The sequence below is a fragment of the Hippopotamus amphibius genome, chromosome 2 (genome assembly GCF_030028045.1).
Source record: "Hippopotamus amphibius kiboko isolate mHipAmp2 chromosome 2, mHipAmp2.hap2, whole genome shotgun sequence".
NCBI lineage: Eukaryota > Metazoa > Chordata > Mammalia > Artiodactyla > Hippopotamidae > Hippopotamus > Hippopotamus amphibius.
In genome coordinates this window covers 134,934,022-134,950,465 of record NC_080187.1, presented here as the reverse complement: position 1 = coordinate 134,950,465, position 16,444 = coordinate 134,934,022, and positions in this window count along the sequence as shown.

Below are 16,444 nucleotides of genomic sequence, written 5' to 3'. Positions count from 1 at the left end.
TTTACTGTTTGCTTGTTTGTTTTTTGGTTTGCCTGTTTTATCGGATAGTGAGAAAAGTTTGTTAAAATCTCAAACTATGCTTTTCACTTATTTCCCTCTTTATTTCTGCCGCATTTTCCCTCATGTATATAAAAGTTTCAAAGGTGCATACACATTTAGCATTGTTATAGTTCTTGATGAACTTGATCCTTTTAACATTATGAAAAACAAATTTAGTACTATTTTTCAAAGTCTACTTAGTGTAATATTTTTCTAAGCACACCATAGTATACTTTTTTAACACTTTTAATTTCAAATTATATGTTTGCTTATATTTTTAAAAAATATAGTTGGGTCCTTTTTTTCTTTAATTTAGTCTAAAAATGTATGTCTTTTAATTGATATTTTAATCAACTTACAGTTAAAGTAATTATCAATATGATTCAATTGACCTCTTCCATCTTGAATTTTTTTTTATGTTTATCCCATTTCTTTCCTACTTTTTGTTGTATCTTTTGGTTTTCCATCTGTCTTATGTATTAAGCATTTAGCTATATTTTTGTGCTATTTTTTGATGCATGTTCTAGTGATTACATTATTCATCTTTAAATAATCATGGTCTACCTTCAAATATTATACCTTTTTTAAAATAATGCAAGAATCTTAAAATTGTTATTCACTTTACCCTTTGTTCTCTTGTTTTCTTATATTTTGTTGTTATATGTTATATATCACACAATATATTATTTTTTTTTTTGCTTTAACAAGACATTAGTCTTTTAAAGCTATATGTATATATAAAATGGTTTTAAAAAATAAGCCTTTTATGTTTACCAAGATACTTACCCTTTCTGGTATTCTTTAATCTTTCCTGAAGAAGATTCTCAGTTCCATCTGCTGTTACAATTTTACTTTGGCTAAAAAAAAAAAAGTTATTTTAGAATATATTAAAGTGTTAAATTTTATGTCTCAATTGCTTGAGATTTAATTCCAGCTGAAAAATATTTTAAAGATTTTTGGAGAAAACCTCTGAGTTTGGAATACAGAAAGATAATGTGAATTGCTATTTTTCCTCTACCCTCCTATGTGAACACTCAGAAATGTGTTCCATTTCACCATCACTCAGAACAATGAATATTAGTAAATGATGTTTCAGACACCAGGAAAATATCCACCCTCCAGACATGTAGAAATCCCTCTGGCATTTGAGTATCTAACTTTTGAGTGGCAAATACCTAAATGCCACTGAGGTCTCAGTTAGACAGAATAGACATCAAATGTGTCAGAGGATATCTGGCCAACTATTGGTCTGTGCTCATCAGGGACATATTTGCATAGGAACTTAAAGAATTCCTGGAAAATAATTTACCTGGAAGAAAGAAGAAACTAAGTACAAACATCATTAGCCAATAAGAGAGCCCATTCCCTCAATCTTTCCAGGAGGAAGGATGATGACTCTGAGTCACGAATTTTTTCATGCGTATACAAGGAAAACCTCTAAGGACCCTCATAAGAAATTTAGGAATATATGCTCACAAGAATATTACTCTGAATGTGATATTTGTATTCGTAGCTCCTAAGACTACAGATATTTGGATTCTATAAAGATAAAGACAGAAACCCTGAAGAAAAGATTGTTGGATTAGGCTGAATGCAAATGTAAACTTCTAAGATCTAATTAAAACTTAGAAATTAACTAAAGGACAAATGATCAACTCAAGAAAAATCAAAACCCAAGATAAAACCATTATATTAAAAGAACTGTTAGAAAAGAATACCTCTTTTAAAAACAAGTGAAAGCATTTGTAGAGACATGGATGGATCTAGAGACTCTCATACAGAGTGAAGTGAGTCAGAAAGAGAAAAACAAACATTGTATATTAACACATATATGCGGAATAAGAAAAGTGGTACAACTCAACTGGTTTGCAAGGCAGAAATAGAGACACAGATGTAGAGAACAAACATATGGACACCAAGTGGGGAAAGTGGAGGAGGTTGGGGGGGAATGAATTGGGAGATTGCAATTGCCATATATACATTACTAATAAGAAAAAAAATATCCAATTGTACACTTTAAATATATTCAGTGTATTATATGTCAATTGTATATCAACGAAAGTTTTTAAAGAAAAACAGAAAACAAAAAGAACCAGGTGAAAGCATTTTTTTATAAAAAGGTCGTTCGCAAAAGAAAAGCACATAGAAAATAAACATATCAAGTGTCTAAAAATGCCTGGTAGTCAAAAAAAAAGGCAAAGTAATATAACAATAAAATAAACTATTTTATTTATAAAAATGGTAAAAATGTTTTAATGAGATATCCAATATTATGAAAGTCCATTCAAAAAGAATTAAGAAGCTTTGAGAAGTTATGTTTTTATTTATTCATGGGAATCTATGCAGCCATTCAAAATTAGAAAGAAACTAAAATAAAACAGCATAGAAGACAAACCTATATTCTGATGTCAAAGGGAAAGCAAGTTACAAAACAAAATGGTCTCATTTAAAAAAATGTGTAACTTTATAAAGCCAGAAGACTATAAGGATATATGCATGTAGCTATTATCAATATGGAAGTTAAATTTCCGGGACTCTAATGAATGATAAAACTGCAATTATATTAAGAGTTAATGGGAAATAAGGGTTTTACTGGAAAACAATAAAATGCATTACACTTCAAGCATACAAAGTAACCTATTACGAAATGAAAGAGATATGTAGAGTTAAAAAAAATATATGCTTTGGTAATTAATCATACTACTGATTTGCCTTCTTGAATATTCCAGTGAAATGTTATTTTTAACACTCTTTATCAGCTAAAGGCAATGTGTTCCACTAACTGTGTTTTACCTGCACACTATTCTTATACGAATTTTTTTAACCTTTGTTCGTGTTTTGTTTTTGCCCCTGTGTTTCCCTTTTGTATTGTTTTAACAGATATCACCAATTTAAATACCCCCTTGGCTTTTGTACACAATCACATTTTGTAAGTCTCTTCCTTTACTTTTATATATAAAGGGGATGGAGTTTAAAGAGATCTCATCATTTTATACTCAAAGAAATTGAACTGAATGCCATATATATAAATAGGTTGTGGATTTGAAATTTTGGCATAATAATACAACAGTATCAGCTCAAACCTTTGGCAAAGCTGAAGTTGGCAAAGGACTATGACATCTCAAAATATAAAGCATGATTTTCTGGGGAGAATTATAAAGACTTTTTTTCCCACTGTAATTTTATGTAATTTTTCAAATTTCTACAATAACATGTCACAATTAGAAAAAATAATGAATGCTATGAAAGAATATATATATATATATATATACTTGTGGTTAATTGGGGGGATAGCTCTAGAAATTACTTTCGGGGTGCGCTAGCTGGCAATAAGTGGATGGGTTTTTTTCCCTACAAACCAGAAGACACAGCATCTTAAGTCATTTGGGGGTAATGGGAAGAGATAAATTTGTGTCTTCTAGCCCTGAAACTATCTTATTTGTCTGGTTTCAAGAAGAAAAGTGCAATAAAGTAATTTGAGAAGTCAATAGCAATTGCCTACATAGGTATGCCCAATTTCATGCTGCACTTAGAGCTTAGAAAAATTATTTAATCTGATGCTGGCACAAACGAAGTTTGATGTATGAGTATACCAATTTCCATTGAGATTGCCATTTTAAGAAATAGGAATAAAAACCCAAAAGGAGAAGGAAAAAAAAAAAAGGAAAAAGAAAACATCCCTTTCTTGGAAACAAAATTGGATTTTCAGCATTTTGCAGTTTTGAATTTCACATGAAGATGACCTTAAAAACAGTGACCGTTAAAACAGTTGTTAGAAAAGTGTATTATTTACACGGCATGCTCTTTTGAAATAGAGGTTACAGGAAGACATAATCAGACTGTACAGTGTAACCTACTTTGAAAGGTGTAGGCAGCATAGCAAAAAAAATGTCCTTACATCACACTTGTCAAGAAACAGAAGTTTTATTACCAAGGAATTTTACTTTTGCTGCTTATTCTTAACACTAGCTCAGGGACTGAGCGGATTTGTTGATCTAATATAGATAGCGATGTCTTGGGTTTGTTCAGATTTATACGAACAGCATCTGGGGATCAGGAATTACATTTAAAATGTAATAAAATGTCCCTGTGCACTTTAACTTACAAATACTATACTTAAAAAAGTAAACATCAAATAATCTCAGGTATCTTTCAAGAAAATGTTGACATAGCACAAGGAGCGCACACAGATATCTTTGAATCATTTCTAAGTAAACTTAATAAATTCATTTTCGTATTCTATAGCAGTACAATAAATGATCATACCTGGGAGAAAAAGAGATGCCAAAGCATATGGTCTCCTTTGCTCCAAAATGCGTGCTTTCTAGTTGAGAAAAAAAAAAAAAAAATAGATGTCTTTCTAACACTATCAGAAAGATCCATTCAAACTAAAAGTAACCATATATAAAGAACAATCTATTACCAAGAGACTACAATAAAAATATCAGTAATCACAGATAAAAGAGCAAGAACGCTCACAATATTCTTGAATTATTCTCCTGAAACACTCATATGGCGGTCAGAGTTACCATTAGACTCTGGTTTTCCGGAACAAAGGCACTTTAATTTTTAAAAAAATCCATGGACCAAAAAACTTGCTCCCTAAATTTCTTTAATGGCAAAACTAGGAAATTCACTAAAGCAGGATTAAAATAACAGCTGAACTGAAAACAAACTCCATTTCTCAAATTGCAAGTTCTACAATTTTTTTTTTTTCATATCTAACAGAGTGTTAACAAGAACCTCCCCCCTCTACTCAGATTCCAATCCAGTCCTATTTCTGGTGTGTTTGGATCCATGGCCAGACCACTGAGAACGCACCCTTCAGTTAGGAAGGTAGTAAAATGGACTGGGAAGAAGGCTAAGTTTTATAAATTTGCAGAGTTGAAAACAGAATTTTCTGTTAGAACAGTTAAATGCAAACAACTTAAACAAACCATATTTTGAGGGATGATATTTTCAGCCAGGGTTTTTAACCTATGGACCCTCACAGCACAATGAATAAGTACAAAAACAAACAGATAAACAAACAAACAAAATTTCCTTTATAATATTTGAAGATTTTGTTCCAAATATTGTTTCATTTTAAGTAACATTAATAGAAGATCATTTACTCCCAATAAACTGTGACATAGAAAACTACCTTCCAACACCAAGCCAATGGAACATCATCATGGTATTTCAGCTAATTTCATTGATTGGACTTAAAAAAAAAACAAAAACAAAAAAAAGCAAAGCCTGGATATAAAGATTATAGACTTATGTTACATTATATATAGTAAAACATAAGATTACTGACTTTTATAATTTCCATCCTAGGCTGTAGATGTAAAAAAGAGTTTGATAATGTTTATATATCCTTAGTTTAATTTACTCTTAATTGAAGGGAAAAAAAGCACTGTTTTTTCGTCGGTTTGTGTCAGTGTTCTTTCTGAAAAGACATTGAATGGTGTGAATCTTTGTGTATAAGTGTGTGTTGGTATGTGAGAGAGTGTGAAAGCAAGAACGAGAGGGAGAGAAGTAAAGAGAGAGAGGATGTTTTCTTAGATTTTCTTCAATGTCAAGCCTTTTTCAAAACATTCCACATAATGATTTTTCACTTTGCCACATAGGGCTGGGAAACCATGCACATGGTATATGGTTGAACTTCGTGTGGCTTAGAACACAGAAACACTAAAGTGGCACATTTTTCAAGTAGGGCCTATCACCTCTGAACTGAGGACATTTCTTTCAATATTTGGAACCAAACATGGAGAATCTGGCAGCTAAGCTATTCCTCTGCAGAGCTCAAGTGAAATAGCTTCTATCTCTAAATGGCAAGCTGCAGGTACCCCTGGTACCCAACTGCCAGGGGTACAGTTGGCGCTCAGTATCCGAGGGTTCACGCATCCTATTAGCTCAATGGGTGTAACAATTCCCTCCGCGATTGGTTACATCTGCGGATGTGGAACTCGTGGATATTGAGGACGACTGCGCTGTGCCGTTTTATACAAGGAATTTGATCATCTGTGGATTTGGGTATCTGTGGGGGTCCTAGAACCAGTTCCCAGAATGCTCAGGGATGACTCTACTCTGATGACACCAAAGAAGCATTCTTATTTTTGAGCACTTTTTGAAAACTTAGTTTAATGTAAATAACTTCAATATGGTTAAATATTTATTTGGAAACATGTCTTCCAAAGGCTCATTTGGCAAGTTGCCACTCTAGGAGTGAAAGGAAACAACGATGCCAATGTCACCTTGCCTAGAACATCGATTTCTGCTAGGCAGAAATAAGTGACAATGCCTTTCTTTTATTTGTCCAATTTTATTGAAATTCAACTACATGCCAGGCACAATGCGAGGCTCTTTTCAATATCCAACGAGAAATCTGCAGAATCCACTTCAAGTTCACATCTACTCAGGGAAGAATGAAAAGCAGATTTATGATAACTATCTAATGGGTATAAGGATGTATATCCATTAGTTCATTTTTGCAACATTAATTCATTCCAACTATTCATTCAAACTATTGATTTACTCAAAGAATCTAGGAAGTTCCTTTGTCCCTTGAAACAAGTCTACTTTCCTAGGGCAAAGCAGGCCATAGGATCTCAGCCTGCCTGTTGCTATTACCAACATTATGGACGTGATTTTTTGGAGTTTGTTGCTATCAAGATGGACAAAATGTTAAAAATGTCAATCACGTTGTCATGTCCAAAACAGTCCGACATTTCAACCTGTTATTGGCAGACCAACATCAACAGTCTCTTCAATGAATTTAACTCTTAGCATAAGATTCATTTTATTTGAATGATTTTTTTTCTAAAAATGTAGCCATCAATTTCTTGCGTGAAAAATCAAGTAAAAAATACAGTTATCAATATATTTGAGGCTAGTATTGTTATATTCTGGGTGAAATTTTCATGAATATGTTTTATGAGGAGATAACATTTCTCAGATTGCTACATGTGTGTCCCCAAAATAATCAGAAAAATTACTGTTTTACAAACGCTTTTGTTTCTAAAGAAAGAAACTTCCAGAAACGTTCGGCAGCTCTCTCGCCATTCCTTAATGCTTTCTTAAACTGCTAGTCCTAAATTAGAAAGATGTTAGTAACTGGATACTTTTTCTCTTCATCCCAGGGACCAGATTACAACTTTTCAAATTGAAATCTATTCAAATTTCAGCTCTGTATCGTATTAGACGTGTGACCATAAACACCTTTCTTAGCCTTTCTTAGTCTCAGCTTCCTTGTCTGTAAAATGAAAATATGAATGCCTGCCTTCTGGAATTTCAGTGAGAATTAAGATAATGTGTATAAAACAGTTAGCATGACACCTAGCCCACAGTAAATGCTTGGTACATGACAGATGGGCAGGTAAATAGCAGCAGCTCTAATAGAACTAATGACCTCTAGTTTCTACAACTGTGAAAAGTCAATCTTCAAATTACTTAAAGGCAAAATCATATTATTTTCTAATTCTTTGAGTGTTTATATTTATACATGGTATAGTTCACTATTGTTAACCAATACTAAGTTCTTCTTTAGTGTAGTCCATAAGGGAATTGGACTTTCCTGATCACAGGAAGTTACATTATGCCCTGTGATTACTCCCCACCAATGAAATAAAAGTGAAAGCCATGTGTGCCCCCTTAGGAGTGATGAAACTTTCTGATTCTTGGTGCTGTAACTTTCATTTACTGCGACAGTCATTGTGGAAGCAAGTGATGATATCAAGGTACCATCGAACAAAGCAGCCTGGATGGCTGAGCAGTATGTGGAGAACAAACTGCCTAGAAATTTCCTGGACTCCCTGCCCAACTTTCAATGAAAAATAAACTTTGATTACGTGATGCTAATAATATCCTGAGATTGTTTATTACTGCAGCCTAACATAGCCTGTGCTTACAGATAGATAGACGGACAGAGACATAGTAAAGAAATTACATAAAAATAGTCAGAAGGTGCCCTTACTTTGTTAGTATTTGTACTGATGAATAGATTTAAAAAATTAAAAGACCAAAGCCCCTTGTTCCACTCCTCTTCTCCCTGCTACCCCATCTACTCTGCCTAGAAGCCACTTGCCTCCCCTCTAAAAGACAAACTCTGGAAACAAACATGTCAATCAATAGAAAGAACTAGGGGAACTGAGTAGCTATGCCAATTCAATATCACGTTGATTTTACAGTTGCGATGTATTGGAACATTGACTGCAAAAGATTTGTTGTTATGGTAAAAATTAACAGTAGATATATTTTAAAACTTACAAAACATTAGCAGTAAAGGGAATGATAAGAAGAGACACTTGGTACGGAAGTGTCCTTTTGATACGGGTTTTACTTTCTTCTTAGCTTTGACCAAAACTTGTGATGCACTTATCAGTTTCTTCTTAGCTTTGACCAAAACTTGTGATGCACTTATCAGTTTCTCAGAGAGAATACTGAAGCTCATGAAATTGACATGATTATTAAATGATAGATGCCGGGGAAACCAAAATCCAGAGCCCACTTTCTTGCCATTATATCTCAACAGCTTTACCTTAAACGAAAGGTCATACAATAGTTTCTCTGTCCTACAGAGAAGAGGGACATTATACCAAGTGGCTTCTTCCTCACTAAGAGCTTATCATTCAGTTCCTTCCCTCTGCTGATATTCTGTCTTTTTCCATAGTATTTCTTGGTTTGGATCCTTGCTTTTCTCGTTGAAGAGCTATTGGAATGGGAGTCTCATACTGCATGCAAAAGTCTCAAACACATAACTTCATGGCTAGAATGGCCATTCATTGCCAGACTCAGATTTCAATTCCAAGTTTACCTGTCCATAGCTCTCTAAATTGCAATCTTTTGAATCTTGTTTGTTTATCCACTCATTCCTTGGATTTTCCAATGCCAGGTATCTGCTGAATTTTCACATAGTTGATGCCATCCTATTCTCTCCTTTTGACAGGGAAACTGCCGGATGTGCTCCAGCCTTTTATTCTGAAAATATAGCAGTGAAATTGAACAAAAAGAAGAAACTATATTGTGGTATATGCTTAAGCTATATTGAGATGAAAAGATAGATAATTGTAAACATGTAAAATAATATAAAAGTGTTCCATCTACATCTGTCTCTTACTGATGACAGAATCTGGAATCAAAATTTGTCAGCAATTTAACTAGATGAGCAGAATTGGTTAAGGATTTGAAGTGGAAATGCCTTTTTAAAAATAATATAAATATGAAGCAACATGAAGTGTTAACAAATAAAACCTAAAACAAGCACTGATTTCAAGAAAATAAGCTAAAAATATAAGTAAATAATAGAAATAGCTCTATGGAAAATGAATCTATTACAGAAATTAATTTGAGAAGAATATAGCTCCAAGGGCAATCAAAAATAGATTTATTTCCCCCAGCAATTTGATATGTAAACAGTGCCGACAGCCTCAGACATAGCCCCCTGCCTCTTTAGTAGAAACCCTCTTCAGGTTAAAGCAGCATTCTAAGCTTACATATCATCATAAACTAATGAGCTGAAAGTTATCCTTATAGTAACTAAATTGCCTGCTTTCTTAGTTCTTAACATGTCTCTCCAAACAGTGTTGTGGCAGACACTATGGGCTGACCAAACCCTGGTTCCAAGTCCCCTGCTCCCTGGTCACTTTCCAGTTTGAGGTGGCTTCAATGCAGAGCTTCAGCCAGTGAACTACAGGCAGGAATCCGCTCTATGTTTACCCAGAAATCTTTTGCTTTCTTAATACAGAGACCACCATTTCTCATTCCTCCTTACTGCTGCTGTAATCCAGACTTGCGGGTTGGAGTTTCAACGGTCATCCCCTACAGATTAGGAGAGAACAGCCATGACCTTAGCACTGAAATCATTGAGGCTGATACAACAAAATTTCTAGCATCAATATAGAATGTTATGCCTAGTGAACATGTACATTTGATTGAAAAAAGAAATCCCCTAATTTGGAAGTCACCTTAGACATATTTTCTGTTACTTGTGATTAAGATCTTTCCTCACTGGTTCAAGTGTCAATACTACTTTACTCCCTCTAAGAACATTTTTACAAAATTCCTGAACAATCTACCATTTTATCCAATAACGTATTGAGATTACTTGATCTGATAGGTTACTTGACTTGTGTAAAAGCCTGACTGATTCTGAGGCACCTGCCCTTTCCACAGTCTCTTATCTGATCCTGCTACCTAATTATTGCTGAGTATGAATGAACTCTCTACCAATTTCTATCTTAAAGTTTACTAGACTAGAGAACATCACTTGCCAACGTGCAACCCAATTTTCTCAAATTAGAGAATAGATGTACTCTCCATAACTGCTTGATCATCCTTATTTCCCTGAGATCTAGGAAGCCCATAAGCTTTCTTTAAGTAACTGATTGACAGTACCGCATTTTGGTACATATTATTAATTCAGCCTTTTCAAGGTTGGCATAGTTACCAAATCAGAAGCTTCACGATGATACTATCTTAAGTTCAGACTTGCAAAGGCTGCATTCCATGATCCTCAAAAATAAGCCTTCAATCACATACACACACATAAAAACACTCTCCTGGAATATGGTGGAAAGAAGGAAGATGTTTAAAAATCTTCCTTGTATAGCTCTTTTGGACTTCTACATCATTGTTTATTAGAGGTATGGAAAATAACTTCTGCCACGTTCAAGACTTCAGGCAATAATGAGAAACTGCTGTATAGCAAAGGGAACTCTACCTCGCTGTACAGTAGAAACCAACACAGCATTGTAAAACAACTAACCCCAATTTAAAAAAGAAGACTTCAGGCAATTTTCTTATTTCACACAGGACAGTTATTTTGTTGCTAGAAACAATGGGCTGATAATATTAATTCAGATACAGTCAGAAAAATGATACTTCAGTTTATGATGAGTATCAAAAGTTAAGATGAAAAACTATTCTACGGATCCAAGATGGAAAATAAGAAAAGGGAAACTAATGTTTTGGAAAATTTCAAGCAGAATTTTGAGCTATCAAGTAAAAATTAAACAAAAACACAGATGATTAAAATTAACTAGGTAAGAATCTCTATCTCTGGATCTATCTATCATCTATTTACCTATCTGTTAACAGGAGCATAAAAGAAACAAACTTTATAAAACACAATAAAATTTCATTTCAGGTTCAAAATTCTATGGAATTTCATTAAATCATGATTAATGATGGATTTATGATATACTCTTCTTTGTGTGTGAGCCAAGGAAAGACTAAGCACTCATTAGTCCCTGCTGTGGCCACGTTTGAGGAAAACATCAACTGATAGGAAACATGGTCTCTACCAACAGAGAAATTACAAGGTCCCAAAACTCTAATTTAATGAGATTCTATTACTCTTGGGTCTTGTGCAGAATTTAATAGAGTGTGACTTACAAATATCTAGAGGTGCCTTGCAACAGAACAACTCTGTATTCTGTGTCTCTCTATTGATAGATTAACATGAAAAATCCAGTCTTACTCCTTGGTCATTACTTTCTCATCTGTGAAATTAGGGTATTAGATAAAATGATGCATAAAGGCATTTCTAGACCTAAAATTCTAAGCATGCTTTTCTATTTTTAATCTGCTTTTTAATTTTTTCTTTTAATTTTTTTGTCATTGCAGAGTACAAATTATATCATTTTTCACCCTCTATTCATTATAAGCATGAACAGCAAAAGTAGATGATCTCTGTAAGACTTACTAAATGCATTAAAATAGTACAGCTCTGTATGAACCTTAAGGTTTTTTTCTGTTCTTAAGTATTATTACATTATTAGGTGTCCTAAGCTTTTCTTTCTTATTCTTCAGATAGTTCTTCTAAAATTGTTTCAATTATTACACATACAGTGCTGCTAAAATCAGGAAAATTAAAATTGGAAAAAAATGCAGAAAGTTATGCCACTCTAAGAAAAAGTTTCCCCTTGTATGTTCTTTTTCTGTGTTTGCCCATTTGTATGCAGGCATACATTTGCATTTGTAATCATTTTATAGATATAATTTTTGTGTTCCTTTTTTTAAATTTAACTTCCATAAGAGTCATTTTCTTACATTGTTCTGCATTTTCTCATTTCTCTTTAGGGCAAGTTCTACTACTTAGAACTACATTCTGGAACTGAAAATATCTTTCTAGGGTAGCAGTTACATTTTTCCACATTTTTCCCTTGCCCTTACCAACATTTTCGATATATTGCCTTATCAAAATAGAGATAATTATGCCAATAATATATCAACAGGTATTTTAGACCTATTCCAGTTTTGGTAGTACTGCATCTAATTTGCAGATACATATGAAAAGGAATAGAAAAAAATTAAAGTAGGTACAGATGGAAACAATAACGCTGATTAAAGGATGGGGAAAATGGGACCTCTGAGGAAAGATAAAAGGGGATGAGATTATTTGTTCTTCAGAAAAGAAAACCAAAAACTGAGGAGTAGCTTTATAATGTTCTTAAAGAATGTGCAGAATTATCGTTTCTAGTTTTCTTCTATTTTGTAATAGAACATGGATAAATGGGTTAAACTGTGATTAGGGTGGGCATAAAAATCCTATGACGACATACCTCTGGGGTGGAGCTCTGAGCAACAGCCAATCACGAAACATTTGAGGGGTGTGCAATATTCCGGTGCGTCCCACCTGGCTCACGGGGATGTGTCTTGCCATATGCGGATTCTAAGTTTTTCCATTATCCCTTTCTTCAGGGCACTGCTTATTTTCCAGCGGGTCAGTACACACAGCCTCTGATTAAGGTATCAATATTGCAGACACCCATCATTGCTATGAAGTATTCTCACAATGGATGCCAAGCTAGTCCCCCCAGAAAAACTTGGTCTTCAATCCCTACTCCTTTTGCCTGGGTGGTTGTGTGCCTTTGAATACCAAGATCCCAAGAACAAAGACTTCTACCTAAAATGATTCTATTTCCCTGCCATCTCTCTTCTGCTTTATCCAGTCTAATTAGCATATTCAGCCGGCTGCGTAGTTTCCACTAATGAAATTTTTTGGCGATCTTATGATAAGAAAAAATATACTAACTAGGTAATTTTCTCACATTGTGTAATTTTTTAAAGTAATTATAAAATATACTTTTATGAAAATTACTCTCTTAGAATCATTTCATGTTTTTAATCCTTAGAATTATCTAAGGTGTCTAATATTATCCACAGCTCCCTTGCCACAGGGAACACGATCTTTTTAACAGAGATCTATGACTTCTCCTCTTTAGTGGGTCAACAATTTTTCTATTTCTGCATGACAATTCTTTAAGTTCTTAAAAGCAGTAATTATCTCACCATTTTGGAAAGGCTCCAGTTTATAACTATTTACCATACAGCCTCTAGACTCAGACTCCATGACTTCAAATCCTGACTGGAACACTGACTGGTTTAGTGGCCTTAAGAAAGTTCTGTCTGTGACTTAGTTTCTTTAATTCTCAAATTGAATTCATAGTAGAATCTATTTTCCATCATCATGGCTCTGGGATGGTAATCTGGCATCCCGAGTGCCCCTACCTTTTCTAGGCAATGCTCTCTATTCTTACCACCTCTACACAATTACAAAATTTTCTTTTCCGTGTCCACTACTAAAAATAAACAAAAAACTACATTCATAAATTTAATAGACATGGTGATTTAGGATCAGGGTGTCCATCACTTATTGAAAACATTTTCAGGTTTACCTCATTTATTCCTTCTTCTTCCTCCCATCACTGTCAACTATGTCATTTATCCCATGACATCAAATCCTATTTCATCAAGACTTTAGCAAAACATTATCATTACTACCTCCCTCTCTCTGGGAGAATTTCAGTGCCAGATATTGAAATGACAATGCTGTTTCTACCTCATTACTTTAGGTTTGAGCCCTGGCTCAGCCACTCTGTGACTTTGTGGCTCTAGTAACATCACGTCACCTCTCTAGACATTGGTATCTTGACCTGGAAAGCAAGAATTATAACACACAAGGTTTTAAATGGGTTAATACATTAAAGTGCCCAGCAGAATATCTGGCAATGGCACAGCCGTAATAAAGTTTTAGCCATCCTATCCCTGAATTCACTGAGTTAATGTAATGATGGGAGCTTGACGATAACATACGTACACTACAATGTATAAAGTAGATAACCAACAAGGACCTACTGTAAAGCACAAGGAGCTCTACTCAATATTCTGTAATAACCTATATGGGAAAAAGATCTGAAAAAGAATGAATATATGTACATGTATAACTGAATCACTATGCTATACACCTGAAACTAACAAAACATTGTAAATCAACTGTACTCCAATAAAATTTTAAAATAAATAAAAAATAGTCATGAAATTAAGTATGCAAGAGAATCTTATCAACTGCAAAGCCCTGATTGTTACTGATAATATCTTAACCACGTTGGAATTTACCCCCTTTCCTTCTTGCATCTCTGTACTTTTGTACTCTTGATGCAAGGATTGTTGTGAATTTTGGTGTCAATCTTCATGCTTCAAGTAGATTTGCCAAAGAAAATTTGGTTTGCTTCTGTTTTGCAGAGTCTCTGGCTAGCCTTTGGCAAAGGAGCCTTGCCATACCTGCTCTTGGGTTCTCTCTCAGATGTAATCAACTTCTAGATAAAGGATCAGCTAGGAAACTGAAAGACTGGAACCACCTCACAAAACAAAGTGCAAAACACACCTTCTTCTTTTCCTTATAAAGTACTGGACTTCTATCCCTAAATTAGTCTTTACTCCATCTGGGATGACTGGGAATTACCAAAGCAAGTTTAATAGGACACAGGGACCAGTGAAGGGGACATACCATGTCCTAGTACTTCTCTTTATTAAAGATCACATATTTAGGAGAGGGTGAGTTATGTCCACAGGACTTAGAGGTAAGTTTTAATGGTGTAAGGCTGGGTCTACAAGGCACATTGCTAAATTTCTTCAAGAAATAAGGGAAAGAAAAAGGTTGCTTGATATATAAATTCCTCTTAAATAGGCTTGATTTGCCTGTGATTGAGAAAAGAAAAAAATGCACTAGCAAGTGAAAAACAAACTGTGGAAGCTGTATTTTAAAAGAAAAGTTCCTCTTTAAAGGCATGTCTATAGTATCAGAATAAACTAGCTGTATTATGAGCTAAAAGTTTTTGATAATGATTTCTGGTGTAAACTTAAGAAGAAACTTGTGGAAAAGAGATGATTATTCACAGGTTAGAGACGACAGACTGAAGCTCTGGTAGGGAAACCAATCAAACAAAACAAACAATGACAAAGTCCCGTTATTTTGATACGTGGTCCAGCATGATTCAGGCAACCCTCCTCCTCCTCAGTTTCCTCATTTAGTTTCTAGTCACAACTGTATCCTTGACTGTGATTATCAACAGTCTCAAGAAATGATCTTACACTAAGATCGCACATTATGGAGCAGTATGGAGATACAGTATGTGATTCCTAATTCTTTATAGATATCTCATTTATATGGACTTACACCTTGGACTATATGTGGAGGGTCCAAATTATACAGTAATGTGTCTGGAGTATACTATGATGTACATCCTTTACAGTTTCATCTATCTTCTTTATATCTACCTTAAAATGAGTTATAAATATGCATACTCGTTTTGATAAATTAAAAAAAAAACTTAAATAGGAAGAAATGGTGTAATTCTGACTCCAAAATACACTATTTGAATGTTCTTGTATATGCTTTAATTATATTTTACATATATGTGTTTTTAAACCCAAAACTAGTTTACACTATACTTTCTCTTTTAAATGAGCTTTTTTCACTTACTATGTCATAAACATTTTTCCATGTCATTAAATGATTTTCTATGGGGTGATTGTTAATATGAGCAAGTTATTGTGTGCCTTCTTCTTAAAAGTTAATATTGAGGCTTTCTTGTTTTTCATTAATTGTTTTCAAATTATCGAGCATTATAATGGCTGAGACATTTTCATTTTTTAAACATATTCCTTAATTATCAAAGATTTTAAACATTCATAAAGTAACCAAGTTTACAACAGTGTTAATATCCTGTGTGTGTGTGTGTGTGTGTGTGTGTGTGCTGAATTTGGCATCATCAGAATTATGTATATTCTGAAATGAATTGAGAATTTTTCTATCTTTTTATCTAATTCCTTTACTTTCTTGTAGTCCATGATTTTCATATTTCTCTTGATAAATGTGAAAGAAGCTATCCTTCAAACAATCTTGACTAAGTGCATTCTTTAGTCATTGTTTGTTACATTGTTCTAAAGTTGATATATTAATATTTATAACTGCAATTTTGTTAATAGTAAAAATGATTATGACAGTAAAATTCTTATAAAATTCTGTGTTACATTATGATTTTCAAATTTATTGATACTGTTTAATAAAATTTAAAATGTGTATTTTTTTCTTTTCAAAAATTTCCCATGTTTATAGTCCCTTTTCCATATATAATTT